The 26,173-nt window shown below is 37.4% G+C and overlaps 1 protein-coding gene across 3 annotated transcripts in view; it reads right to left on the reverse strand.

Annotated features, from left to right (window-relative positions):
- DMD (dystrophin) overlaps positions 1-26,173 on the reverse strand; it is a 2,245,117-nt gene that overhangs the window by 898,123 nt on the left and 1,320,821 nt on the right. The window lies entirely within an intron of this gene.

Below are 26,173 nucleotides of genomic sequence, written 5' to 3' on the forward strand. Positions count from 1 at the left end.
GAATTGAAACCAGACCAGCATGGCTAAAGTTTAGAGAGAAAAATGGAGAGTTGCAGGAGATAAGTCCAGAGAAATGGACAGGTAATATCTTCTACTACATTATCTCTGGGCATTAAAATTTGATTCTGCATGAACTTGATTAGTGTATTATTTCTTTTACATCCATATCAATTACTAAATTCATTAAAAATTTGGTACAAGGTACAGATGAACTTAGGGAGTCTACCTAATAGATTACACTCCAGATTGGTTTTGACCCATGAAGTAGACCACTTCACTTAGCTAAGCATACATTTAAAAATACTAGAATCCAAAGGTTATCTCCAAGGATTTCTTTTTTAAACAGACCTAGCCATGTAGAATAGAGTCAAGGCAGTGTAAACTAAAATATATGTTCTCTGGTACTTAGATCAATAGGACATACAGCAGACTGACATAGCATTTAGGAGAAAATTTCTCTGTATGTTTATGAAAACCAAAGGGAGTTTCTTTTTCTCCACTGGGAGCTGACTATCATTACCTTCCAGCTGAATATATGAGAGAATTGTGTTCCCATTCTGAGAGAATTAATAGTTGCTAAGAAAATGCCACACAATTTATTTGCTATACGACTTAACAGAAAAAGCATAATGAAAATGAGAATAAAATAAAAGGCTAGAAAAATATCAGGGAGAAAAATAAGATTACCTTGTGAGGCATCAAGCATAAATAGCTAAACCTTAAATACAGTGGATAATGAGGAAGATTGAGATACCAATATTTTTTAAAACTTTTATATTTATTTTGAGACAGGGTCTCCTGGAGTGTGGTGGCATGATTATAGCTCACTGTAACCTCGAACTCCTGGGATCAAGAAATTCTCCCAACTCAGCCTCCTGAGTATCTAGGACTACAGGCTTGCACCACCACAGTCGGCTAAATTTTTAATTTTATGTAGAGATGGTATGTTGCTATGTGCCCAAGCTGGTCTTGAACTCCTGGCCTCAAGCAATCCTCTTGCCTTGGCCTCCCAAAGCACTGAGATTATAGGCATGAGCCATGTGCCCAGTCAACTTTTAATTTTCATTTAACAGCTTTATTAAGTATTTAAGGTGTACATGAAGGGTCCGTAATTAACAAACAGATCTTCCTTGACTTACTGCGATGGTTCGACTTACAATTTTGAAGTTTACCATGGTGCAAAAGCGATACACATTTAGTATAATCCTGGACTTAAGATGGGGTTATATCTGGATATACTCACTATAAATTGAAAATATCATTAATTGAAAATGTACTTTTGACTCATAACATTTTCAATTTATGATGGGTTTATCAGGACATAACCCTATCCTAAGGTGAGGGGCATCTGTATACAATGTGATGAATTGGGATATAAGCATGCAACCATGAAGCCATCTCCATAATCAAGGTAACAACTATATGCATCAACTCCAAAAGCTTGCTCATGCCCCTTCATTTTTTCTTTCTTCTTCTTCACTTTCTCCTTCTCCTTCTTCTTCTTATGGTAGGCACACTTAAGACCTACCCTCTTAATAATAATTTAAGTGCACAGTACAGGCATTATATTGTACAGATCTTTAGAACTTATTTATATTATATAACTGAAACCTTACACTCATTAACAGCAACTCCCAGTTCCCCCTTCGCCCAGCCACTGGTAACTACCATTCTACTCTCTGGTTTTATGAGTTTGACTATCTCAGACACCTCATATAAATGGAATCATTCAGTGTTTGCCCTTTGGTGACTGGCTTATTTCACTTAGCATAATGTCTTCCAGGTTCATATATATTGTCAAATATGGCAGGACATCCTTCCCTTTTTAGGCCAAATAATATTCCCTGTATGCATAGACCACCTTTTCTTTATCCATGCATTATTCCATGCACAGCTATGCTGTTTTGATATCTTGGCTATTGTGAATAACGCTTCAGAAAAGATGAGAGTTCAGATATCTTTTTGAGATTCTGGTTTTAATTCTTTGGGATATACACCCAGGAGTGACGTTGCTGGATCATATGGTAGTTCTGTTTTTAACTTTTTCAAGAACCTTTCTACTGTGTTCTATAGCAGCTGCATCATTTTCCATTACCACCAATGGTGTACTAGTGTTCTGATTTCCTCACATCCTCAACAACATTTCTTATCTTTTGTTTTTGTTTCATTTTCATAATAGCCATCCTAACAGGGGTGAGATGATAGTGGTCCTCTCACAGAGGTTTTGATTTGCATTTCCCTGATGATTAGTGATGCTGAGCACCTTTTCATATACCTGTTGGCCATGTGTATGTCTTCTTTGGAGAAATATATATTCAAATATTTTAAAAATCAAGTTATTTGCTTTTTTCCTGTTGAGTTGTATAACAATCAGTTGTTTCTATACACTAACAATAAGCTACCCAATAATAAGCTTTCCTTCTATTGTATTGTCTTGTCACCTTTGTCATATATTGATTGACCATAAATATAAGGGTTTATTGCTGGACTATCAAATCTCTTCCATTGTCGACATTAGGAGTGCAGTGAACAGGTTCAACAACAACAAAAAAATACAAATATGAATAGGTTTGTTTCATAAATTTATAGGCGATCTATAAGCCTGTCCTTATGACAGTACCACACTGTCTTCATCACTGCAGTTTTACATCAAGATTTGAATTCAGGTAATGTCCTGATTTCAAAGTCCTCTAACTTTTATTCTTCTTTTTCACAATTGTTTTGGCTATTTGGTACATTTGAATTTCCATATAAATTGTGGGATCAGTTTTTCAATTTGTGCCAAAAAGCCTGCTAAGATGTTGATGGAGACTGCATTAAATCTATAGAACAATTTGGGGAGAATCGCCACCTTATCAGTGTTGAGTCTTCCAATTCGTGAACATGGAATATGTTCCCATTTATTTAGATTTTTAATTTCTCTCAGCAACGTATTACAGTTTTCAGAGTACAGGTTTAGTACTTATATTTTAAAATTAGTGACCATTTAATCTATTTTATGCTACAAAGAATGAAATTATTTTCCTAGTATCATTTTCATTTTTTTTTTATTGCTAGTACACGGGAATGTAATTTATTTTTGTATATTGATTATCTCGCAAGCTTCCTGAACTTATTAGTTCTAGCAGTTATTTTGTGGATATCATATTTTTCTACATACGGTATTGTGTTATTTGTGAATAAAGAGAGTTTCATTTCTTCTTCTACACGGTGGATGCCTTGGATTCCTATCTTTCTCCTGGACCTGGAATTTTTTGTTGCAAAATTTTAAATTACTAAATCAGTTTCTGTATTTGTGTTAGGTCTACTCATATTTCTATTTTTTTCTTGAATCAATTTTGGTAATTTATGTCTTTCTAAGAATTTTTTCATTTAATATATTTTGCAGGAATAGTTGACAAAGTTTTTCATGTTATTACATTCTAGTCTTTCTAATTTCTGTAGGGTTGGTAGTAATTACCCCCTTTTCCTTTATTATTTTGGTAATTTTGTTTTTTTTTTTTTTGGTCAGTCTAGCTAAAACTTTTCCATGTAAAAAATATTTTCAAAGATTAATATATGGTTTCATTGATTTTTCTTCTTCTTCTTCTTCTTTCTATTTTATTGACTTCTGCTCTAATCCCCCATTATTTCCTTCCTTATGCTTCCTTAGAGTTTACTGTGTTCTTCTTTTTCTAGTTTCTTACGGTGAAAGCTTGAGTTAATGATTTGAGAATTTTATTCTTTTCTAAAATAGGCATTTAAAAATAGAAGTTTCCCTGTAAGCACTGTTTTCATGACATCCTATAAATCTTGACATGCTGTGCTTTCATTTTTATTCAGTTCAAAATATTTTATAATTTCCTATGTGATTTATTTTTTAACCCATGGATTTAGAAGTTGTTGAATTTCAAAATATTTTGATATCTTCCAAATTTCCTTCTGTTGAATTTCAATTTAATTCTGACATATTAAGAGAACATAATTTTTATGAATTCAAACCTTTTAACTGTATTGAGATTTGTTTTTTGACCTAGCATAGAATCTGTCCCAGAGAAAATTTCATGCGTACTTTAAAATAATATGTATTCTGCTTTCATGTGGTGGCGTCTCCTATGAATGTTAGTTAAGTCAAGTTGGTTGATAGTGTTGGTGAATTCTTCTATATTGTTGTTATTTTTCTGTTTAATTGGTCTGCCAGCTATTGAGAGTAGGGTTTGAAGTCTCCAATAATTATTGTTGAATTGTCTAGTTCTTCTTCGAATTCTGTCAATTTCTGCATCATAGAATTTGGGACTTTCCTATTAATTATTTATGTTTATAATTGTTATATTTTCTGCTTAATTGACCCCTTCTCTAATTAAAAATGTCCTTGTTTTTCTCTTGTTACATATTTTATCTTAAAGGCTATTTTGTCTGATATTAGTATTGTCACTTCATTTTCATATGGAAACAATTTGCATAGTACATCTTTTTTCTTTCAAATTATATGGTTTTTGGCTCTAATACATTTCTCTTTTAAACAAATTATGGTTGGATATTTTAAATACTCCTGCCTGAAATCTCTGCGTGTAATTGGAGTGCTTAGTTCACTCCCATTTACTATAACTATTGATATGTAGAGTATCCCATATCCAAAATGCTTGGGACTGGAAGTGTTTTGGATTTTGGATTTCTTTAGATTTTGTAATATTTGCATATACCTAATATCTTAGAGATAGGATCCAAGTTTAAACATACATACATTTATATATCTTGTACATATAACCTGGAGGTAATTTTATAAAGTATTTTAAATAATGTGCATGAAACAGTTTTTGCTGTGTTTTGACTGTGACTCATTACAGGTCAGGTGTGAAATTTTCCACTTGTGGAATTATATCAACCTTCAGAAAGTTTCAGATTTTAGAGCATTCCAAATTTCAGATTTTTAAAAGGGAATTCTCAATTTTTGCTTGCATTTACAAGTGCCATATTGTATTTTTTCACATCTTATCCATGTCTTTTTTGTTCCTGTTTTTCCTTTATTGCACTGTCTTGTTATTTTTAGTGTATAATTTTAAATTTTGTTTTTAACTATTTATTTCCTTAGTGCTTGCTCTAAAGATTACATATGCATCTTGATTTATCATAATTTACTTAAGTGCAAACTAATTTAACACAGTAAAATTTAGAAATTTTTCTCTGCTAAGCTCCATTTTTGCTCCTCCTGCTTTTTGCTATTATTTTCATAATATTACATCTATATATGTTATAAACATGATAACACAATATTATAATTTTTATGCAATCTTAGGTCTTTCAAAGAAGTTAACAGAAGAAAAATATACATCTATACTTGTACAGTCTTTTATATTTATCTCTATATTTATCAGTTCTCTGATTCTTTATCTCTTCATTTGGATTCGAGTTACTGAATATCACTTCTTTTCAACCTGAATGACTTTAGTTTTTCTTGTAAGTCAGGTCATCTAGCAAGAAATATTCTCATTCTAAAATTGGTCATATCTTTATTTTACCTATATTTTTGAAGGATAGTTTTATATGGAATTCTTGGTTGGCAATTTTGTGTTCTCTGAGAACTTTGAATATATCATTCCAATACCTCTGTCCTCTATTGTTTAAGAGAAATTAACTATCAATCATGTGTTCCCTATACATGATGAGTCATTTTTTTCTAGTTGTTTTAAAGACTTTTCCACTTGTCTTTCAATAATTTCGTTAGAAATTATTTCAATAGTTTGACTCTTATGTTTTAGGGTATTTGTCTCTTTGTGTTTATTCTATTTGGGGTTTACTGAGCTTCACCATATTTGTGAAGTGTTTGACCATTATTTCTTCAAATAATTTTTCTGTCTCTTTAACATTCTCTTTTTTTCTGGGACTCTCGTAACATCTGCATTGATATGCTCAATATTTTGACACAAATCTATGACTCATGTTCATTTCTTTATACTGTTCTACCTCTGATGTTCAGATAGGATAATTTTTATTTATCTATTTTCAAATTTGCTGATTTTTTTTTTCTGCCTTACTATCTGCTCTTGAGCCCCATTCATGATTTTTTAAATTTTGGTTATTCTACTTTCCAATTCTAGAATTTTCATGTGGTTCTTTTTTATAGTGTGTATCTTTTAGTTGAGATTCTCTATTTGTAGTTACTGTTACCATACTTTCATTTAATTATTTAAACATGCTTTTCTTTAGTTGTTTGAAGGTATTTATAGTAGGAGCCTTTAAGTTTCTATCTGCCAATATCTGGGCCAATTCAGAGACAACTTTTATTGACTGCTTTTCCCCATGAGAATGGGTCACAGTTCCCTGTCTCTTTGAATGTATCATAAATTTTTCTTGAAACTTTGACATTTTAAATAATATATTAAAGTAGCTCCAAATTGTGATGTTCCTTCTTATGCCTAGCAATTTTTTTTTTTTTTTTTTTTTTTTTTTTTTTTTTTTTTTTTTTTTTTGAGATGGAGTCTCGCTCTGTCGCCCAGACTGGGGTGCAGTGGCCGGATCTCAGCTCACTGCAAGCTCCGCCTCCCGGGTTTATGCCATTCTCCTGCCTCAGCCTCCCGAGTAGCTGGGACTACAGACGCCCGCCACCTCGCCCGGCTAGTTTTTTGTATTTTTTTAGTAGAGACGGGGTTTCACCGTGTTAGCCAGGATGGTCTCAATCTCCTGACCTCGTGATCCGCCCGTCTCGGCCTCCCAAAGTGCTGGGATTACAGGCTTGAGCCACCGCGCCCGACCTTTGCCCAGCAATTTTTAAACTGAAGTTTTAATAACTTGCCTAGATGAAATCTGTGGAATCTGTTTCCTCACAGTGTGTGGCTGTTGATATTCTTTCTCTGTCAAACAGCAGAAACAAACTTTATGCCTAGTTTCCTAGAGGTAAGCATACCTTAATTTGCATTAGTCAAAAGTTGGCCAGCAGTTGATCTTAAATGCCTCAAGCCAGTAAGACTTCCAAATTTTGCTAAAGGTTCTTTGTATGTGTTAAAGGGTATATTCAACATGCAGGCACATTTTAAGTTTTCATAAAGGAGACACAAGGAGTCCTTACTGAGGCCCATTATGGCTGCCTCATTTTGCAGATATGCTGGTTAAATTAAATTTCCGGCCATTCTGTCAGTCAGTTACCTGCTCCAATCAAGACTGCAACTTTAGGCCAGCTGGGTTGCCATTCTGCCTTTATGTTTGCCACCTCGATCTCCACTGTTACTGACAGAGCTTCTGGACATGGAGTTTTAAACTTCTGCTTCAAATAAAATCAGTCCCTGTGGTGATGAAGCTGCTGATTTCCACGGCTTGTTCTACCTTGATAGAACTATCATGCTTGACCAAGCTGGGAGTAGGGAGTGGGGGCAATACAGGCAAATACACCACAGATTCATATTGTTCACATACAAAGTTTAGTGCTTTTTATAAATAATCACTTTTTAATTTAGCATATGCCATTGGTTGATATCCAGGGTCACAAAATGTTTTGTCCAGTATGTCCCATTTTATTGATTCTTGGGGAGATTTATCAAGCTACTCACTTTATCATCCCCAGAAGTCATGTACCCAGACACTAACTTCTAAGCACCTACTCATGTGCTAGGCATAGAACTAGCCAATTTATTTACATTATCTTTTACTCTGACAACATCTCTATAAATATGTATTATTATCTTTATTTTTGAATTAGTAAAATGAAGCTCAGATAATTTAAGTAGCTGGTGCAAGAGAAAAAAGAACAAATTAAAAATACAAACACAAAGCTACCATGTTACCTACTTCCAAAGGTAATAAACACGAGTGGGAAGATAGGTAATTATCACCCAGCATTTAGTTGCCAGGTTTATTTAATGGCCAACCTAAAGTCCAATTACTCTGATTTTCTACTGTCTAGTATAAAGGCTAATTAGTAAGAAAACACCAAATAAATCAGTAGGAGAAACAAACTGTTTTTGTCATGGATAGACTCTAATCATTAAAAAACAATCATTATATTGGTTCATAAAGTTAGAATTTGATTCACACATGTAATTCTAATAAAATCCAGGGTCCCATATGACCCATATTCGTTAAAGAGTTACACCAACAGAGACTTAGCCCAGCAAAAATAGATCATTGAAATATAATTATAATCTCAATTTACATTTTAAAAGTAATATAGAGAACTCATCTACAAGTTACAGAACATTCCAGAACTTTTATTTCTTCTTCTCCTCACTTTTTTTATACCCATCTAGTTCTTCACAATCTTTCAACCTCTGAAACACTCCACAAACTGTATCCACATTCAGAGATTCTTTTGTTATCTTTATGGGGTAGATAAACCTTGCTTTTGTAGATCCTTTCCTTTTACACAATCATCATTTTTCCTTATGTATTCTCCAAATTCCACACCACTTAAAATATATAGGATGAATGGATAAAGAAAATGTGTTACATATACACTATGGGATATTATTCAGCCATAAAAAGGATGAAATCCTGTCATTTGCAGCAAGGTGGATAGAACTAGAGGTAATTATTTTAAATAAAGTAAACCAGGGACTGAAAGACAAATATTATGTGTTTTCACTCATATGTGGGAGCTAAAAACATGGATCTCATGAAAGTAGACACTACCTTGGTGGTTACCACAGATCAGGAATAGGAGTAGAGAGGGGGACAAAGGGGAAAAATAACATAAATTTACTTATTAGCACTGAACTGTATACTTAAAAATGGTAAAGGTATATTTGCTTTTTATATAGAGGTATATTTTACCTCAATAAAATTAAATTTGAAAAATTCAGGCCAATCACATTGGCTCATACCTGTAATCCCAGCACTCTGGGAGGCTGAGGTGGATGAATCACTTGACTTCAGGAGTTCGAGATCAGGTGGGCAACATAGTGAAACCCTGTCTCTACCAAAAAAAAAAAAAAAAAAGAAAAATAGCTGAGTGTAGTAGCCTGTGTCTGTGGTCCCAGCTACTCAGGAGGCTGAGGTTGGAGGATTGCTTGAACTTGGGAGATCAAGGCTGCAGTAAACTACAATGATGCCGCTGCATTCCAGCCTGAGTGACAGAGCCAGACACCCATCTCAAATAAGAAAGCTCATAAAAGCATATCAAATATAGTACTTTTCCTTAGACATAAGAGGAAGCACATATCTGAGAAGACACAGGCTTGAGGCTGTTAAATTGGCAAAGAATCATAAATGTAGTGGGGAACATTCACTTGCTTATTTGTCCTACCCCGCCATCATTAGCTGCTTTGTTCACATAGCTAGATATGGTCATATGTAACAATAAGGGAAAAGGCACAGATTTGGGTCTAAATCATTGACTTTTAGTTCTCAATCCTTCTATAACTTTGGTTACTCTTGGACATATAAGCTTTTTAGCTTAATGTGATAATTTGTAAAATGGACATAAGAATGCTGCCATGCTTTGCTTATCATCTCGAAGAGTCAGGTGAGATGATGGACACAGAAAATCTCCATAACTGAGATATTGTGACAGTTAAGTGGGAAACATCTGTAAAACTCTTATCAAAGTCTCATTCACAGAGAAAATACACAAAACTCAGTGTCATTAGTACCGGCTCTTATAAATTCCAAATTTATAGTTTGGGTATATGAATAGATAGTGATACCACCCACAGTAGATTCTGGGGAGGAATATAACATGTTGAGTTTTGGATATGCTGACTTTGAGATGGCTTTGAGACATAGAAGAGGAAATGCTCCATTTGAAGCTAGATATGTAGGTCTAATCTGAAACTATATATTGGGCCAAATATTAGACTTAGGCTATAAAATGAAATTGGTGACTTTAGTAGAGACTGCTTAGCTGCTTACCCCATGATCCATTCCACTAAATTTTGAATGCCCATTGCAGTTTGGAACTGTCACGAGAATAAATTCTGGCCAATGATATATAAGCTAAAGTGTTGTGTAGATCTTCCATGAAGTCCCTTTAAAAGGGTAGCGGTATCCCCTTTTTGTCTACTGCCTACATCTTGCAGCCTTTGAAAAGTAGTTGTGATGGATAGAGAGCTGATAGTCATCTTGATCCATGAGTGTAAGGACCTCACCAAAGGATGGCAGATCTGTGAGACAGAAGGGATCTGGGTCTTCAACATCATAGAGCAATGATACTAACTTTGGACTACCTACTGGCAGATTCCTTCTACATGAAGATGAATATATTTCTACTTTGTTTCAGTTACTATAATTCTTTTTTAATCTCCCTAGATATCATTCTAATTGATACAGTGAAAGCGACATTTGTTGCTACGGATAACAATCAGGGAAACTATAGAATGAGAAGAAAGGAGGGTTCAGAACATGTCCCAGATAAACGTCAGGATGTAAGGGGCAGGTAAAGCAAGGAGTGCCATCAATATAGTAAGGAATTACATAGAGAGGTAAGAATAAATTCAGATAAGAGTAGCGACTTGGAAGATAAGATATGACCAAGTGCTAATATAGAAAGTGTTCAGTTAATGGCACATGGCCTACAGATAATAGGACTAAGATATGTCCAGTGGATTGAACTACAAGAAATCATTGGTGTTATTGGCAATAATGGTTTCTGAGCAGTGGTTTGGATTAAAAGCAAAAAAACAGAAGAGAGGAGAGGGAAATGTGATAATAGAGAATGTGTGTTTAAGTAACAATGACTATGAGGAAGATTCAAATGGGAGTAATAACCAGAAAGGGGAAGTAAGAGACATTTGTTAACTCTGGTTACCCAGAATCTGAACACCCTGATTATGTGGGACAAAATCCCCAAATAACAATGGAATCTGATGGAGGAAGTTCAGTTTTTGAATCTGGAATGAGTGACAGAATTATAAGGCACTATCTAGAATTCTTTCCAGTAGCAATGACATTCTTCATCCAGTGTCTGCAGTGGTAGAGTGGTCCATGGCAACATTTACACCTAGTGTATGGGGGCCAGACATCATGGCACATACCTGTAATCTCAGCACTATGGGAGGCTAAGATGAGTGGATTACTTGAGTCCAAGAGTTCGAGATCCAATGTAGGGTATGATTTGGACTATAGTTCTTGGAGTTGAGCCTCTTTTTTGGGTTCTGCCCATTTTGAGCTGGTTTTCTATCCCTTTGTTTAGGAATGGGAACAGGTCTGTATCTTTCTCCTGAAGTTCATTTCTGCTTATATCAACAAAAACTGGTTTCTGCTATTCACAGCTATGAACCCTGACAAGTACAGTAGAATGCATTTGGAAATAAATGTTTGAATATAGCTACGTTGTAATCTAGGAGCTAAAAACATTCACCTGATCAAGGATAGCAAGGCCGTAGAAAAAGGGTAAAGATATGCTTGTGTTTGTGTGCATTCAAGAAAGAGAATAATTAACTGGTGCAAGGTTCCTGTGAAATAAGAGATAAGGCTTTCTGCTGAATATAAGGATTGTTATATATTCACCATCACAATGGTAAGTGATAAATTGTTAGATTGGCAGCTTACACAAATATAGGACTTTCATTTTACAAACAATTTAAAAAACATTTATCATAGTAGAAAAAGAGAGAGAAAATATTTTAATTAAAATCAACCTTTGTAAAAAAAAATCACATTATGATAAATTTAGATTTATATTAATGGTCAAACTTTGACAACATAATTAGTAAAACAAAAGAGAATTTTAAAGGAAACATGATAACAGACTTATTAGACATATCTAAGATATCCATTAATTATATTAAACCAAGGGAAGGAATCAATAAAATGATCAACACATTTTTCTCTTAGGTCTTTGGGATTTCTTTTGCAAACAAAGGTAGATCACTCACCTGTGGATGGTTGTTCCTTTTTAGGAGTGTTTTGGTTTGTGATTCTAAAATAAAAAGCACTTTGTAAATGAGTGCTTGTAATTATGAAATATGTCTCAAAGGACAGGCTTCGAGTATAGACAATTCAAGTTTCTTTTTTTTTTTTTTTGAATTTTTTCTTTTATTGTTAAAAATATTGATGTTCAGTTAAGAGACAATATATGCCTGTACTATGACATAAAAGTGTTTCAGTGAAAAGTAAGTTTCCCTCCCACTGTTTTTTATTTATTTATTTATTTATTTATTTATTTATTTATTTATTTGTTTGTTTTTTTATTATACTTTAATTTCTAGGGTACATGTGCATAACGTGCAGGTTTGTTACATATGTATACTTGTGCCATGTTGGTGTGCTGCACCCATCAACTCGTCAGCACCCATCAATTCATCATTTATATCATGTATAACTCCCAATGCAATCCCTCCCCCCTTCCCCCTCCCCATGATAGGCCCCAGTGTGTGATGTTCCCCTTCCCGAGTCCAAGTGATCTCATTGTTCCGTTCCCACCTATGAGTGAGAACATGCGGTGGCTGGTTTTCTGTTGTGATAGTTTGCTTAGAATGATGGTTCCCAGCTGCATCCATGTCCCTACAAAGGACGCAAACTCATCCTCTTTTATGGCTGCATAATATTCCATGGTGTATATGTGCCACATTTTCTTAATCCAGTCTGTCACAGATGGACATTTGGGTTGATTCCAAGTCTTTGCTATTGTGAATAGTGCCGCAATAAACATACATGTGCATGTGTCCTTGTAGTAGAATAATTTATAATCCTTTGGGTATATACCCAGTAGTGGGATGGCTGGGTCATATGGTACATCTAGTTCTAGATCCTTGAGGAATTGCCATACTGTTTTCCATAATGGTTGAACTAGTTTACAATCCTACCAACAGTGTAAAAGTGTTCCTATTTCTCCACATCCTCTCCAACACCTGTTGTTTCCTGACTTTTTAATGATTGCCATTCTAACTGGTGTGAGATGGTATCTCATTGTGGTTTTGATTCGCATTTCTCTGATGGCGAGTGATGATGAGCATTTTTTCATGTGTCTGTTGGCTGTATGAATGTCTTCTTTTGAGAAATGTCTGTTCATATCCTTTGCCCACTTTTTGATGGGGTTGTTTGTTTTTTTCTTGTATATTTTTTTGAGTTCTTTGTAGATTCTGGATATTAGCCCTTTGTCAGATGAGTAGATTGCAAAAATGTTCTCCCATTCTGTAGGTTGCCTGTTCACTCTGATGGTAGTTTCTTTTGCTGTGCAGAAGCTCTTTAGTTTAATGAGATCCCATTTGTCAATTTTGGCTTTTGCTGCCGTTGCTTTTGGTGTTTTAGACATGAAGTCCTTGCCCATGCCTATGTCCTGAATGGTATTGTCTAGGTTTTCTTCCAGGGTTTTTATGGTATTAGGTCTAACATTTAAGTCTCTAATCCATCTTGAATTAATCTTCGTATAAGGAGTAAGGAAAGGATCCAGTTTCAGCTTTCTACTTATGGCTAGCCAATTTTCCCAGCACCATTTATTAAATAGGGAATCCTTTCCCCATTTCTTGTTTCTCTCAGGTTTGTCACAGATCAGATGGCTGTAGATGTGTGGTATTATTTCTGAGGACTCTGTTCTGTTCCATTGGTCTATAGCTCTGTTTTGGTACCAGTACCATGCTGTTTTGGTTACTGTAGCCTTGTAGTATACTTTGAAGTCAGGTAGCGTGACGCCTCCAGCTTTGTCCTTTTGACTTAGGATTGGCTTGGCAATGCAGGTTCTTTTTTGGTTCCATATGAACTTTAAAGCAGTTTTTTCCAATTCTGCGAAGAAACTCATTGGTAGCTTGATGGGGATGGCATTGAATCTATAAATAACCTTGGGCAGTATGGCCATTTTCACGATATTGATTCTTCCTATCCATGAGCATGGTATGTTCTTCCATTTGTTTGTGTCCACTTTGATTTCACTGAGCAGTGGTTTGTAGTTCTCCTTGAAGAGGTCCTTTACATCCCTTGTAAGTTGGATTCCTAGGTATTTTATTCTCTTTGAAGCAATTGTGAATGAGAGTTCACTCATGATTTGGCTCTCTGTTTGTCTGTTACTGGTGTATAAGAATGCTTGTGATTTTTGCACATTAATTTTGTATCCTGAGACTTTGCTGAAGTTGCTTATCAGCTTAAGGGGATTTTGGGCTGAGACGATGGGGTTTTCTAAATATACAATCATGTCATCTGCAAACAGGGACAATTTGACGTCTTCTTTTCCTAACTGAATACCGTTGATTTCTTTCTCTTGCCTGATTGCCCTAGCCAGAACTTCCAACACTATGTTGAATAGGAGTGGTGAGAGAGGGCATCCCTGTCTTGTGCCAGTTTTCAAAGGGAATTTTTCCAGTTTTTGCCCATTCAGTATGATATTAGCTGTGGGTTTGTCATAAATAGCTCTTATTATTTTGAGGTACGTTCCATCAATACCGAATTTATTGAGCGTTTTTAGCATGAAGGGCTGTTGAATTTTGTCAAAAGCCTTTTCTGCATCTATTGAGATAATCATGTGGTCCTTGTCTTTGGTTCTGTTTATATGCTGGATTACGTTTATTGATTTGTGAATGTTGAACCAGCCTTTCATCCCAGGGATGAAGCCCACTTGATCATGGTGGATAAGCTTTTTGATGTGCTGCTGAATCCGGTTTGCCAGTATTTTATTGAGGATTTTTGCATTGATGTTCATCAGGGATATTGGTCTAAAATTCTCTTTTTTTGTTGTGTCTCTGCCAGGCTTTGGTATCAGGATGATGTTGGCCTCATAAAATGAGTTAGGGAGGATTCCCTCTTTTTCTATTGATTGGAATAGTTTCAGAAGGAATGGTACCAGCTCCTCCTTGTACCTCTGGTAGAATTCAGCTGTGAATCCATCTGATCCTGGACTTTTTTGGTGGGTAGGCTATTAATTATTGCCTCAATTTCAGAGCCTGCTACTGGTCTATTCAGGGATTCAACTTCTTCCTGGTTTAGTCTTGGGAGAGTGTAAGTGTCCAGGAAATTATCCATTTCTTCTAGATTTTCTAGTTGATTTGCATAGAGGTGTTTATAGTATTCTCTGATGGTAGTTTGTATTTCTGTGGGGTCGGTGGTGATATCCCCTTTATCATTTTTTTTGCGTCTATTTGATTCTTCTCTCTTTTCTTCTTTATTAGTCTTGCTAGCGGTCTGTCAATTTTGTTCATCTTTTCAAAAAACCAACTCCTGGATTCATTGATTTTTTGGAGGGTTTTTTGTGTCTCTATCTCCTTCAGTTCTGCTCTGATCTTAGTTATTTCTTGCCTTCTGCTAGCTTTTGAATGTGTTTGCTCTTGCCTCTCTAGTTCTTTTAATTGTGATGTTAGAGTGTCAATTTTAGATCTTTCCTGCTTTCTCTTGTGGGCATTTAGTGCTATAAATTTCCCTCTACACACTGCTTTAAATGTGTCCCAGAGATTCTGGTATGTTGTATCTTTGTTCTCATTGGTTTCAAAGAACATCTTTATTTCTGCTTTCATTTCGTTATGTACCCAGTAGTCATTCAGGAGCAGGTTGTTCAGTTTCCACGTAGTTGAGTGGTTTTGATTTAGTTTCTTAGTCCTGAGTTCTAGTTTGATTGCACTGTGGTCTGAGAGACAGTTTGTTATAATTTCTGTTCTTTTACATTTGCTGAGGAGTGCTTTACTTCCAATTATGTGGTCAATTTTGGAATAAGTGCGATGTGGTGCTGAGAAGAATGTATATTCTGTTGATTTGGGGTGGAGAGTTCTATAGATGTCTATTAGGTCCGCTTGGTGCAGAGATGAGTTCAATTCCTGGATATCCTTGTTAACTTTCTGTCTCGTTGATCTCTCTAATGTTGACAGTGGAGTGTTGAAGTCTCCCATTATTATTGTATGGGAGTCTAAGTCTCTTTGTAAGTCTCTAAGGACTTGCTTTATGAATCTGGGTGCTCCTGTATTGGGTGCATATATATTTAGGATAGTTAGCTCTTCCTGTTGAATTGATCCCTTTACCATTATGTAATGGCCTACTTTGTCTCTTTTGATCTTTGATGGTTTAAAGTCTGTTTCATCAGAGACTAGGATTGCAACCCCTGCTTTTTTTTGTTCTCCATTTGCTTGGTAGATCTTCCTCCATTCCTTTATTTTGAGCCTATGTATGTCTCTGCATGTGAGATGGGTCTCCTGAATACAGCAGACTGATGGGTCTTGACTCTTTATCAAGTTTGCCAGTCTGTGTCTTTTAATTGGAGCATTTAGTCCATTGACATTTAAGGTTAATATTGTTATGTGTGAACTTGATCCTGCCATTATGATATTAACTGGTTATTTTGCTCGTTAGTTGATGCAGTGTCTTCCTAGCCTCGATGGGCTTTACATTTTGGCATGTTTTTGCAATGGCTGGTACCGGTTGTTCCTTTCCATGTTTAGGGCTTCCTTCAGGGTCTCTTGTAAGGCAGGCCTGGTAGTGACAAAATCTCTAAGGATTTGCTTATCTGTAAAGGATTTCATTTCTCCTTCACTTATGAAACTTAGTTTGGCTGGATATGAAATTCTGAGTTGAAAATTCTTTTCTTTAAGAACGTTGAATATTGGCCCCCAGTCTCTTCTGGCTTGTAGAGTTTCTGCCGAGAGATCTGCTGTTAGTCTGATGGGCTTCCCTTTGTGGGTAACCCGACCTTTCTCTCTGGCTGCCCTTAAGATTTTTTCCTTCATTTCAACTTTGGTGAATCTGGCAATTATGTGTCTTGGAGTTGCTCTTCTGGAGGAGTATCTTTGTGGTGTTCACTTTATTTCCTGAATTTGAATGTTGGCCTGCCCTACTAGGTTGGGGAAGTTCTCCTGGATGATATCCTGAAGAGTGTTTTCCAACTTTGTTCCATTTTCCCCCTCACTTTCAGGCACCCCAATCAGACGTAGATTTGGTCTTTTTACATAATCCCATACTTCTTGCAGGCTTTGTTCATTTCTTTTTCTCCTTTTTTCTTTTGGTTTGTCTTCTCGCTTCATTTCATTCATTTGATCCTCAATCGCTGATACTCTTTCTTCCAGTTGATCGAGTCGGTTACTGAAGCTTGTGCATTTGTCACTCATTTCTCGTGTCATGGTTTTCATCTCTGTCATTTCATTTATGACCTTCTCTGCATTAATTAGTCTAGCTGTCAATTCTTCCACTCTTTTTTCAAGATTTTTAGTTTCTTTGCGCTGGGTACGTAATTCCTCCTTTAGCTCTGAGAAGTTTGATGGACTGAAGCCTTCTTCTCTCATCTCGTCAAAGTCATTCTCTGACCAGCTTCGATCCGTTGCTGGCGATGGGCTGTGCTCCTTTGCAGGGGGAGATGCGCTCTTATTTTTTGAATTTCCAGCTTTTCTGCCCTGCTTTTTCCCCGTCTTTGTGGTTTTACCTGCCTCTGGTCCTTGATGATAGTGACGTACTGATGGGGTTTTGGTATAGGTGTCCTTCCTGTTTGATAATTTTCCTTCTAACAGTCAGGACCCTCAGCTGTAGGTCTGTTGGAGATTGTTCGAGGTCCACTCCAGACTCTGTTTGCCTGGGTATCAGCAGCAGAGGTTGCAGAAGATAGAATATTGCTGAACAGCGAGTGTACCTGTCTGATTCTTCCTTTGGAAGCTTCCTCTCAGGGGTGTACTCCACCCTGTGAGGTGTGGGGTGTCAGACTGCCCCTAGTGGGGGATGTTTCCCAGATAGGCTACTCAGGGGTCAGGGACCCACTTGAGCAGGCAGTCTTTCCGTTCTCAGATCTTATCCTCCATGTTGGGAGATCCACTGCTGTCTTCAAAGCTGTCAGATAGAGTTGTTTGCGTCTGCAGAGGTTCTGCTGCTTTTTTCTTGTTGTTTTTTAGCTGTGCCCTGTCCCCAGAGGTGGAGTCTACAGAGACAGGTAGGTTTCCTTGAGCTGCTGTGAGCTCCACCCAGTTCGAGCTTCCCAGCGCCTTTGTTTACCTACTTAAGCCTCAGCAATGGCGGGCGCCCCTCCCCCAGCTTCGCCGCTGCCTTGTGGTTAGATCGCAGACTGCTGAGTTAGCAATGAGGGAGGCTCTGTGGGCGTGGGACCCTCCCGGCCAGGTGTGGGATATATTCTCCTGGTGTGCCCGTTTGCTTAAAGCGCAGTATTGGGGTGGGAGTTACCCGATTTTCCAGGTGTTGTGTGTCTCAGTTCCCCTGGCTAGGAAAAGGGATTCCCTTCCCCCTTGCGCTTCCCAGGTGAGGTGATGCCTCACCCTGCTTCAGCTCTCGCTGGTCGGGCTGCAGTAGCTGACCAGCACCGATTGTCCAGCACTCCCTAGTGAGATAACCCCAGTACCTCAGTTGAAAATGCAGAAATCACCAGTCTTCTGTGTCGCTCGCGCTTGGAGTTGGAGACTGGAACTGTTCCTATTCGGCCATCTTGCTCCGCCCTCGACAATTCAAGTTTCTTCAGCAACAAGGAAAATAAATGCAGAATGCCATTTGGCCTGTTTTTTTTTTTTTTAAATGGTACGGTCTTGGTGCAGCTGCTGCTGGGTCCAGTCGACAGATAGACTTTAAAAGCAATAACCTTAAAGGGAGAGTGAATTTATAGGAACCCAAGTAAGTGTTCCGACTGGGGCATGTATTTCTTTGTGTTTATTCTTTATGTTATGGGTTCTCTAGCTACCCTTGTATTGACCATTTGCAGTATATTCAAATAAATGCTGTATTCCTACTTTAAATATACATATAGGCATCTACTCTTTCCCTAGGGTGCACCAAATAAAAAGGGCTCATTTCTTATCTGCAATCTGAGGAAGAAATCTTTGAACTTATTTTCCTATATGTTGTGATAGATTTTCCGTGATTTATCCCCAATATTTTGTTTGCCAACCCTTCTGATTTGTGGTAGTTTAGAGTGGTACTCTGTGGCCCCATGAAGGTCACCCATATGATTTTGGTTCATTTGTCTCCACTAGTACTCATCTGTCGCATTGGCTTACTGACACCTGAACTCCTTTTCCACAGCAGTGCTTAATGGATAATGTGTACTCTGGGAATTCTGGTTTGTTTACTGGTTAGCAAATTAATGACTTGAGAAAGGTATCATATTGAGAAGCAGTTAGTTCAATGTAGATTGCCACCTTCTCTACATTGAGACCAAAATGGCTCAGTGTCTTCAGCCCTTTTCTTCTTCCTGATGTTCAGACTTACACATTCAAATGTGTGTTTTCTGATCTCCTTATTTTAATTGTTCCACGAGCTCCTTAAGACTAATATATTCCCGAGTAGAGCTCTATATGTCTGATTTGCTTTCCTCTTTCCATCTGGTTACTCTCCTTTGTATTTCCTATCCTAACTAACAGCATTCCATTCAGCCAGTTCCCCAAACAAAAAACCTGGAAAAGAGATCATCCTAGAATTATCCCTTCATTCCCCTCATCATCCCATCGAATTAATGACTAAGTTGTTCCACTTTCATCAAGTATTTCTTGAATCTGTCACATTTTTGTAAGTTCTATTTTGCTCACTCATTGTCTCTAACGTGAGTCACCCTGCCACCCGTTTCACTCTCTTTTTATCACTCTGAGCTCGACTGTCAAAGGGACATATGAGGATGCAAACCTAAAGCACATAAAAACTTCCCAACATCCTTATATCCTGCCCTGGAAAGAATTCTTTGAGATTTCAAATCTTCCATGACCTGGTCCATCTTGACAGTTTCATTTGTCACTGTGTCATTTTTCAGTCTTTCTACATATAAAAGGAAGTCCCCTTACCAAACTTGATTAGGGTAAGTGGATAGGTGGTTTTTGGAAAAATAGTGTAAAATTGGAGGAATTATATAAATGTGTTTACACATATTCAAACATTTTATTTTTCTTAGAATATACAAATGGCTACTCATTTACTTCTCATGTGGTATGGGGTCTGAGACTTTTCCTGGAGTAAAAGCCCACAGGTTGAAGGTAAGCATATTACTTTTTGCATAAAACACTTCTGCATTTCATAATCTGTGACTTTTAGTTTGGTTTCTTTGAATTATAGTCAAATTTGGAGATGCCTGAAATAATCTGAATGTAAAATACCTCCATTGTTTGGGGGGATTCTATCCCTCACACCCAATCTTAAACAGTTATCTTACCTACATTTAATTCAACAGCACCGTTTTTTGTTTTTTTTTTTCTCACTCTGTCACCCAGGCTGGAGTGCAATGGCACGATCTTATCTCACTACAACCTCTGCTTCCCGGGTTCAAGCAACTCTCCCACGTCAGCCTCCCAAGTAGCTGGGACTACAGGCCCATGTTTGGCTAACTTTTGTATTGTTTTTAGTAGAGGTGGGGTTTTGCCATGTTGGCCAGGCTGGTCTCAAAATCCTGACTTCAAGTGATTCACCCACCTCAGCCTCCCAAAATGCTGGGATTATAGGTGTGAGCCACTGTGCCTGGCCCTTTTTTTTTTTTCTAATCACCTTTATCAAGTCTTCCAAGCATTCAATTTAGTATTCATAGAAACCAAAATTCTCTTATCTTTTCATTTCTATTTCATTAGTTTTCATGATATTTAATAAACAGGAAAATTTTAATAACAAGAATAACTTGCATAGCCAGGTTAGGAACCACAGACTGTTGACTTTTGGAGAACATACTCTCAAATGGTGAGAGCCAAGGTACATGGTACCAGAAAGGATACTTGAACACCTTTCAAAAACATCTATAGGTTACTAATATCCATCATTAAGTTTGGAGTGGGAATTGGGCAGCTTATATATAGAAAATGAAGAGTTTAGGGTAAGTCAATGGTGCTTGCTTAGCAGAGCCTTTTTATACTGAACTGTGCATAGTCCTTCAATGTAGGCCACTTTTTCTTGCTTCAGTGATTTTGCTCCCATCACTTTTTCTCTCTGGCATGTCCATTTATTCTTCATTTGCCTCCCCTCATCCTTTAAGGTCCATCCCTGACATCATGTTCCCTAACAAACTCTCCCTAACTCCTACTTTCCCTGGCACATAAAAGTTCATGGAAGGCCATGAATAAAGCACATTCACTTGTGTATCTTCATGCAGTGGTATCATCAGTACCAGCCAATGCAACAACATATTTGGTGCCAGCTAGTCAGTTTCACTAGAACTAGCCAAGTTGAAAAAATAAAATATGACATACAACAATTAACTATAAAGCTAATTTTTCAAAGTCTTTTGATGAAGAATTATGAATGTCCTTGAAAGCTTTTCAAGAGTCATCAGAGAACAGATGGGAAGAGACCAGCTTTTCCATAGACACCTGTGAATATTAATATCTGTATGATTCTCTCTGATCTATCTAAAAATAGCTCTTTGGTGATATGGATTGCATCTAAAACATCTTGTGGCTATATGTAGGATAGGCTAAAACATTCAGTTTCAGGGCTAATTCCTACTTAATTCGCTGAAAAGGTATTAGTTGAGATACAGTGAGACTACAGTAAACAAATGTACACAATGTTTGAATCAAAGAGCTGCTTTTTGCTATAACTAGCTAAATAAATTGAAGTTACTTGTCTCTTAAATGTACTAAATTCTGAAGAATACCTAAAACATTATTAACCAAACTCCTTCCATTTTTTTTTTTAAGACTAGAAGGGATCAAGGTCAATTTCTAGAATTGCAAAGGTATCCGTGGAAATGTGATAAGATGATAAAAACATAAGAATTGGTCTGACTCTTTAGATCTATTTTAAACCTATATAATAATATCAAGTGTAAAGATTTAAATCATCAGTTTAATCTGAATGTGAATAAAATTCTTACCACTTAAATTAAGAAAGTACTTACTGGCCATCTACAATATATCAGGCTTTCTGTTAAGTACTGTGGGTTATAGAGATAACAATAGTCCTCTGCCCTCACGAAGCTTTTAATCTTGCTGGGGAAAAAGCATACGTAAATAGGTATGGTACATGATATATACATAAAATATTACATGAGTGTTATAAAAAGGGGCAAGAAAACCTTAAGAGAATAAACTGCTTATGTTTGAGAAAAGCAGGTCACATTCATTGAGGTAATAGCACTTAAGATGAGTCTTGAGGGATGTGTAAGATTTTGGGGAAAAGAAAATAAGGGGAAAGGGAATTCAACCAAAGGAAGTGTTTTTTTTTTTTTTTTTTTTTTTTTTTTTTTTTTTTTTTTTTTTCTTTTTTCGCAAAAGCTGAAGAACAGAAAACTTCGGGTCATTCAAAGCTTCATACAAACAGAAATAGTGGAAATTATGAAAAACATGGTTGGAAACATAGATCAGAACAGATCCTACGTTCAATTCTTTTGCTATTACATGTGGCCATCAAAGGTAAGTGGAAGGCTGGTTGGGAAGAAATTGTAAGTATATACCAGAGAATCCTGACGGACAAAACTGGGATAAATAATGCAAAATCTGATCTAGAGTAAGGACTCTGGAGTCAGACTGTGGGAGTGCATCCTGGTTCAAATACTTGCTAGCTGTGCAGTCTTGGGCAAAGAGTTTTATCAGTCTGTGCCTTCACTGCCCTCCTGTGCCTTACAAGAGACCCTGAAGGAAGCACTAAACATGGAAAGGAACAACCGGTACCAGCCATTGCAAAAACATGTCAAAATGTAAAGATCATCGATGCTAGGAAGAAACTACATCAACTAATGAGCAAAATAACCAGTTAACATCACAATGACAGGATCAAGTTCACACATAACAATATTAACCTTAAATGTAAATGGACTAAATGGTCCAATTAAAAGACACAGATTGGAAAACTAGATAAAGAGTCAAGACCCATCAGTCTGCTGTATTCAGGAGACCCATCTCACATGCAGAGACATACATAGGCTCAAAATAAAGGGATGGAGGAAGATCTACCAAGCAAATGGACAACAAAAAAAAGCAGGGGTTGCAATCCTAGTCTCTGATAAAACAGACTTTAAACCATCAAAGATCAAAAGAGAACAATGAGATCACTTGGACTCGGGAAGGGGAACATCACACACCGGGGCCTATCATGGGGAAGGGGGAGCGGGGAGGGATTGCATTGGGAGTTATACCTGATGTAAAGGATGAGTTGATGGGTGCTGATGAGTTGATGGGTGCAGCACACCAACATGGCACAAGTGTACATATGTAACAAACCTGCACGTTATGCACATATACCCTAGAACTTAAAGAATAATAAGAATTTAAAAAAATAAAATAAAAAATAAAAAAAATAAAAATAAAAATAAAAGGAAAATAGCAACTATTTCATAGAGTTGTTATAAGTATTGAGCTATGTAAAACACTTGGAACAGTGCCTGGCAATATTAAGTGTTATCACCATCACTGCCACCACCACCCTAACCATCATCATCATACAAAGGTCTGTATGAGGTATTAAAAAATCAAATATCTATGGAAAAGCAATTAATATAAATGAGCAAAGTGGGACAGGTGCTGCAAACTGAGGACAAAGCTTGCTTACCCAAGGCAATGCTTCTCAAACTTTAATGTGCTCATGAATCACTTGGAAATCTTATTAAAATGCTGACTGTTATTTATTGGATTCTGCATTTTTTAGCAACTCCCAGGTGATGTCTGTGCTCTGGACTAGAGACCACACTTTGAGTAGCAAGATACTGAAACATCTGTTACTCAGTTGTAGCTGATGGTGCCAAGAGAAAATATAGTAATGAGTGCCTAGCAGCCAGATCTAAATTTTCAAAAGAAAACAGAAATCCCCATTTTGTTTTTTAAATTATACCTAATGTAAATGATGGGTTAATGGGTGCAGCACACCAACATGCCACATGTATACATATGTAACAAACCTGCATGTTGTGTACATGTACCCTAGAACTTAAAGTATAATAAAAAAATAAAATAAAAATCCTAATTCTGCCAATTAAAAATAATTAGGTCTCTCAATTTTTAAAAGTTGTCAATTAGTTAAGACAAAGGCTATGCAAAAACACTGCATGCATTCAGGATTCAGCCTGTGGGTACTCAGTTTATAAACTCTGGGCTGGATGGAGAGTCAAGGTCAAAACGGGCAATGAGAAAAAAAGGAAGTTTGAGTACAGAGCCAGTGGACTGGACAGATCCTGGGGGCAAAATGTGAATGTGTGAGCAGGCTTGTAGCACTGGTTCACACGGATATACTGGGTACATTTAAAATATTGCACACACTGTGAAGAACCATTTAAGTCATTAAAATATTGGCTTTTAATTTGTAGGAAATAAGATGCTATAAAGCTATTTGGTTGAAAGCTATTTGGTTAGGGGGGTCTGAATTTGTGAGAAGCCAAAGTTAAAGAAAACTTAAGAGAAAACAGTTGTCTTACAAGGAAGTGAATAGAGTAATATGAATTGTTCATGGAAATTTTCAAGAAGAGGACCTACTAGGCCTACTTTAATGAATTAGATAAGGCTCATTTCTAATTAACAACATCTATTTGCATGCAAACAATGAGCTAAGGTCTTTAAACAATAATTTCTTCCTTTAAGTACATTTACGAATGCCTCCCGTTATCTTATTGACACCATTAATTTGCATGGCAAACCAGCATAGATTAAATACTGGTACATTTTGGTTTAAGAATTCGGAAGTAGAGAGGTTTAAAGGAATAATAACTTAATGACTGTACATGAAGTCTCACACAACAAGGGCTTTTTAACATGTCCAGACTTACTTTTAACTTCCATGTATTCTGAAAGAGATTTGTCAAGAATCCTTTCAAAAGTAATCTGAAAACATTATCTCCTTTGGGACTGCTTGCCAGAAAGGTGAAAATATTCCATTGAGAAGGGGCTACTACCCAGATGTAGGTTTCTACGTACTACTCACCTCTAAAAGTAACAAAAGTTCCTTGAAAAAAATGGGTAATTCTAAATCTGAGGTAGGAAAAGTCCAAGATGAGCCTGGGACAATTGAGCAGGAAGCTCTGGGCAAGAATAATAACTGTAATTCATAATAATATATTGAATAAATAAAAATTTATGAGTCGGGGGCGGAGCAAGATGGCCGAATAGGAACAGCTCCAGTCTCCAACTCCCAGTGCGAGCAACACAGAAGACCAGTGATTTCTGCATTTTCAACTGAGGTACTGGGGTCATCTCACTAGGGAGTGCCGGACAATCGGTGCTGGTCAGCTGCTGCAGCCTGACCAGCGAGAGCTGAAGTAGGGCGAGGCATCGCCTCACCTGGGAAGTGCAAGGGGGAAGGGAATCCCTTTTTCTAGCCAGGGGAACTGAGACACACAACACCTGGAAAATCGGGTAACTCCCACCCCAATACCACGCTTTAAGCAACGGGCACACCAGAAGAATATATCCCTCGCCTAGCCGGGAGGGTCCCACGCCCACGGAGCCTCCCTCATTGTTAACACAGTAGTCTGCGGCGATCTAACCGCAAGGCAGCAGCGAGGCTGAGGGAGGGGCGCCCGCCATTGCTGAGGCTTAAGTAGGTAAACAAAGCCGCTGGGAAGCTCGAACTGGGTGGAGCTCACAGCAGCTCAAGGAAACCTGCCTGTCTCTATATATGCCCCCTCTGGGGGCAGGGCTCAGCTAAAAAAACAACAGGGGAAGCAACAGAGGCCTGAGCAGACGCGAACGACTCTGTCTGACAGCTTTGAAGAGAGCAGTGGATCTCCCAACATGGAGGTTGAGATCTGAGAACAGACAGACTGCCTGCTCAAGTGGGTCCCTGACCCCTGAGTAGCCTAACTGGGAAACATCCCCCACTAGGGGCAGTCTGACACCCCACACCTCACAGGGTGGAGTACACCCCTGAGAAGAAGCTTCCAAAGGAAGAATCAGACAGGTACACTCGCTGTTCAGCAATATTCTATCTTCTGCAACCTCTGCTGCTGATACCCAGGCAAACAGGGTCTGGAGTGGACCTCAAGCAATCTCCAACAGACCTATAGCTGAGGGTCCTGACTGTCAGAAGGAAAATTATCAAACAGGAAGGACACCTATACCAAAACCCCATCAGTACGTCACCATCATCAAAGACCAGAGACAGATAAAACCACAAAGATGGGGAAAAAGCAGGGCAGAAAAGCTGGAAATTCAAAATATAAGAGCGCATCTCCCCCTGCAAAGAAGCGCAGCCCATCGCCAGCAACGGATCGAAGCTGGTCAGAGAATGACTTTGACGAGATGAGAGAAGAAGGCTTCAGTCCATCAAACTTCTCAGAGCTAAAGGAGGAATTACGTACCCAGCGCAAAGAAACTAAAAATCTTGAAAAAAGAGTGGAAGAATAGACAGCTAGACTAATTAATGCAGAGAAGGTCATAAACGAAATGACAGAGATGAAAACCATGACACGAGAAATAAGTGACAAATGCACAAGCTTCAGTAACTGACTCGATCAACTGGAAGAAAG

The sequence above is a fragment of the Rhinopithecus roxellana genome, chromosome 7, assembly GCF_007565055.1.
Source record: "Rhinopithecus roxellana isolate Shanxi Qingling chromosome 7, ASM756505v1, whole genome shotgun sequence".
NCBI classification, from domain to species: domain Eukaryota; kingdom Metazoa; phylum Chordata; class Mammalia; order Primates; family Cercopithecidae; genus Rhinopithecus; species Rhinopithecus roxellana.